Source organism: Heptranchias perlo, unplaced genomic scaffold (assembly GCF_035084215.1).
Source record: "Heptranchias perlo isolate sHepPer1 unplaced genomic scaffold, sHepPer1.hap1 HAP1_SCAFFOLD_1026, whole genome shotgun sequence".
Taxonomy (NCBI): Eukaryota; Metazoa; Chordata; class Chondrichthyes; order Hexanchiformes; family Hexanchidae; genus Heptranchias; species Heptranchias perlo.
Genome location: NW_027138246.1, coordinates 57,501 through 62,104, shown reverse-complemented (window position 1 = coordinate 62,104; position 4,604 = coordinate 57,501). Strand labels below are relative to the sequence as shown.

The following is a 4,604-nucleotide window of genomic DNA, read 5'->3' as shown; positions in this document are numbered from 1 at the left end:
GAGGCCAGAGTTGGAGGAGCGCAGAGATCTCGGAGGGTTTGTCGTGGAGGTTGCAGAGCACAGAGGCGAGGTTAGCAGGCTTACCATTGGATGGATGGCACCCCTTCTTTGGCGGATGTCCGTGTCGGAGGGTGTGCTGCCCCGGGGAAAGCTAGAAGATTGTACAGCTATCTCCTTGGGTGTTACTCTAAACTATACAACCTACTACCTCAGACCGGAGCACACAACGAGTTCCATCTCCTCCTCGTGAGCAGCAAATGCTCCTTCCAGCAAACACTTACCTTTCTCCGACAGCGAGACAGGCGCCTTTAACTGGGAGCCCAGAGTTCTTAACCTCAAAGAAAGTGTAGTCCCGAGACAGAGTAGCCAATCTGCGCACAGCAAGATCCCACAAATGTGAGCGATATCAGATCATCTGTGGGTTTTTTTTTTAAAATAGTGGTATTGGTTGCAGGATAAATATTGGCCCCAGGACACCGGGGAGATCTCCCCCCCCAACTGCTCTTCTTCGAAATAGTGGCCGTCCTTTTTATTTACGTCCCACCTGAGAGGGCGGACGTGGGGGAGGGGGCCTGGGTTTAACGTCTCATCCCGAAAGACGGCACCTCCTCCTCCTTCTCCAGGCCGTCACTCTCCCAGCTGGAGTTTTGTGTCCAATTCTGGGCACCGCACTTTAGGAAGGATGTCAAGGCCTTGGAGAGGGTGCAGAGGAGATTTACCAGAATGGTCCCAGGGATGAGGGACTTCAGTTATGTGGAGAGACTGGAGAAGTTGGGCTTGTTCTTATCCTGTGAGGGCACAGGACGGTGTTTGGTGCCCCTACCCCCAGGGAAGGAGACCAGCGCCTTAAAGAGAGGCGGGTTAAAAAAAAAACCTGGCAAACGGGGGCATATTTGAGGTGGGCTTCCCCTTTAAGGGTTTATGTTTGCCCCGTTAGTTCCAGGTTCCGACCAACAGGGAGCGCTGTGGTGCTGGTTGACCACCATGGCAAACCCGCGCCATCTGCTGGCGGTCAGGAGGTATTACGGGGACTGGAAACCATTCATTGGCAGTGATGGGGATGTGGATCCCCATTGGAATGGATGGCGAAACCCTTCATAAATTACTGGTTAGGCCCCAGCTGGAGCATTGTCTCCAACTCTGGGCACCGCACTTTAGGAAGGATGTCAAGGCCTTGGAGAGGGTGCAGAGGAGATTTACCAGAATGGGACCAGGGATGAGGGACTTCAGTTACGTGGAGAGACTGGAGAAGCTGGGATTGTTCTCCTCAGAGCAGAGAAGGTTAAGGGGAGATTTGATCGAGGGGTTCAAAATCACGAAGGGTTTTGATAGAGTAAATAAGGAGAAACCGTTTCCAGTGGCAGGAGGGTCGGTGACCAGAGGACACAGATTTCAGATAAATGGCAAAAGAACCAGAGGGGGAGATGAGGAGAATGTTTTTTACGCAGCGAGTTGTTCTGATCTGGAATGCGCTGCCTGAAAGGGCGGTGGAAGCAGATTCAATAATAACTTTCAAAAGGGGGAATTGGATAAATACTTGAAGGGGAAAAATTTGCAGGGGCTACAGGGAAAGAGCAGGGGGGAGTGGGACTAATTGGATAGCTCTTTCAAAGAGCCGGCACAGGCACGATGGGCCGAATGGCCTCCCAGTGCCATCCCATAACGGACTCTAACACCAGTTGCCAGGGAGCTGCTATCTCAGAACAGAATGAGTCCGTTACCAGCTGTGATTCGGTGGGTCTCTCTCTGTCTCTCTCGTCTCTCGTCTCTGAGGCAGAAGGTCGTGGGTTCGAGCCCCCACTCCAGAGACTCGAGCCCCATAATCCAGGCCGACATTCCCCCAGTGCCAGTACTGAGGGAGCGCTGCACTGTCGGAGGGTCAGTACTGAGGGAGCGCTGCACTGTCGGAGGGTCAGTACTGAGGGAGCGCCGCACTGTCGGAGGGTCAGTACTGAGGGAGCGCTGCACTGTCGGAGGGTCAGTACTGAGGGAGCGCCGCACTGTCGGAGGGTCAGTACTGAGGGAGCGCCGCACTGTCGGAGGGTCAGTACTGAGGGAGCGCTGCACTGTCGGAGGGTCAGTACTGAGGGAGCGCCGCACTGTCGGAGGGTCAGTACTGAGGGAGCTGTCGGAGGTGCCGTCTTTCAGATGAGACGTAAAACCGAGGCCCCCCGTCTGCCCCTCTCAGGTGGGACGTAAAACATCCCACGGCCGCTATTTCGAAGAAGATCAGGGGGGGAGTTCTCCCCCGGTGTCCTGGGGCCGATATTTATCCCTCAACCAACATCACTAAAAAAAAAAACAGATGCTCTGGTCATTTATCACATTGCTGTTTGTGGGATCTTGCTGTGCGCAGATTGGCTGCCGCGTTTCCTACATTACAACACTTCGGAAAAGAAAGATACTTCATTGGCTGTAACGCGCTTTGGGACGTGCTCAGCTTAGAGCCGAGAGCTCCCGCAGGGGAGCCAGCACCAGCGCAGGCTCGATGGGCTGAATGGCCTCCGTCCGTACTCCTGCGGCTGCCGAAAGGAACGCGGATTCGCAACGTGGCCTCCCCCTTGGACCCCCAGCTCCGAGAGAGGGACCTGATTCTCCGGTTCTCCCCGTCCGCCCTCCGCTGTGTGGCATGTCACCTCGCTGACACAGACCCGCAGACCCGAGCTTGTGTGAATTGGCTGACCGCAAGTTCGGATCTACGGGTTCATGGCGGCTGGCCCAATTGCGACGAGTTGCCCTCTCTCTTTTCTTTCCCCCCACCCCCCCACCCCCGCCCTCTCCACTCCCGTGGCACGGCGGTGGGCGTTCACCGTCTGCGGCCGGTCTGGTGGGATCAGGTGCGCGGACGCCGTGGGGAGTTAACCTCGGTTGGCAGAATTGCCCATCGCTGCCTGGCACGGGGGGGGTGGGGGTGGGAGGGCAACAGAGCCTTTCCCGCTGGGAAGGTGGCACCAGGGGGGCACATCTGTGGAAGAGAATGGTTCACAGTCAACAAAAGATCACTAACACACACTGACACACACACACACACACACACACACACACACCCCACCTCTCCGAGTACCAGGGGCTGATGATAATCCAGATGTTAGCCTGAATGTTGCTCCTCTGCCAGACTGAGAGGTCGAGTCCCTTCATGAGGATCCGAAAAATCTCCCGGGGTCCAAATTTCAAAATTCGTTCGTGGGATGTGGGCGTCGCTGGCGAGGCCGGCATTTATTGCCCATCCCCTAATTGCCCCTTGAGAAGGTGGTGGTGAGCCGCCTTCTTGAACCGCTGCAGTCCGTGTGGTGAAGGTTCTCCCACAGTGCTGTTAGGGAGGGAGTTCCAGGATTTTGACCCAGCGACGATGAAGGAACGGTGATATATTTCCAAGTCGGGATGGTGTGTGACTCGGAGGGGAACGTGCAGGTGGTGTTGTTCCCATGTGTCTGCTGCCCTTGTCCTTCTAGGTGGTAGAGGTCGCGGGTTTGGGAGGTGCTGTCGAAGAAGCCTTGGCGAGTTGCTGCAGTGCATCCTGTGGATGGTACACACTGCAGCCACAGTGCGCCGGTGGTGAAGGGAGTGAATGTTTCGGGTGGTGGATGGGGTGCTAATTAAGCGGGCTGAATAGTCCCATCCTGAGGAACACACAGCCTTGATGCCAGGATTTTCATCTTTATTTTAAAAAGATAAAACGGGAGGCAATTTTCCCAAAAGCAAACACAATTAAATTTTTAAAAATGCGTTGGTCGACATGGGAAAGCAACGTTGCTTCTAGCAACTGACATCTAATGGCCTCCTCGTGTTCCTGAATGGCCCCTTTTCTTTCTGGGCATTTGTTTGTGTTTGTTTTATCGAAATTCTTTTTTGTGCGATGCTGACCCTGGTCGATCTGCCCCCGGGAGGGGAGACACCCGGGCCCTGTGTCCATTGGGGCAAGAATAGTCAGACACAGGCGGGCAGTACCTGTCGGTGTCCTGCTGCCAGGGGCGGGGGGGTGGGAGAGGCAGTCGGGAAGCCAGCCTGGTGATTTGGAATCACTACGGTCTGGACTTGCGCTGCCAATAGACGTCTGTCTCCCTGCCCGCCCCACCCACCCCTCCCGTCCTCTACTCCGCCTCGCAGACAGCTCCTCCTCCCGTTCATTCTACTCCTTCCTCTGTTTCCTCGTCTCCTCTGGAGCTGAAAAGAGAGGAGAGGGAGGTGATTTTAATTGAAAGGAACTTTCTCTTTACCCGTCTTTCGGATGAGACGTTAAACCGAGGGCCCCCGTCTGCCCCTCTCAGGTGGGACGTAAAAGATCCCACGGCCGCTGTTTCGAAGAAGAGCAGGGGGGAGTTCTCCCCGGTGTCCTGGGGCCAATATTTATCCCTCAACCAACATCACTAAAAAAAACAGATGATCTGGTCATTTATCACGTTGCTGTTTGTGGGATCTTGCTGTGCGCAAATTGGCTGCCGCGTTTCCTACATTACAACAGTGAGCACACTTCAAAAAAGTACTTCATTGGCTGTAAAGAGCTTTGGGACGTCCTGAGGTGGTGAAAGGCACTGTAGAAATGGGAGTCTGTCTTTCTTTAGACAGACAGAGAGAGAGACGGACAGACAGACGGAGACTGACAG

At 54.9% G+C, this 4,604-nt stretch overlaps 1 long non-coding RNA gene across 1 annotated transcript in view; it reads right to left on the bottom strand.

Annotated features, from left to right (window-relative positions):
- Window positions 1-3,699: 3,699 nt before the first annotated feature.
- LOC137307517 (uncharacterized) overlaps window positions 3,700-4,604 on the bottom strand; it is an 18,673-nt gene continuing 17,768 nt past the window's right edge. Inside the window, exon 3 of the long non-coding RNA XR_010959134.1 lies at window positions 3,700-4,164. This is a non-coding gene — a long non-coding RNA (uncharacterized lncRNA). The remainder of the gene's footprint in view (window positions 4,165-4,604) is intronic.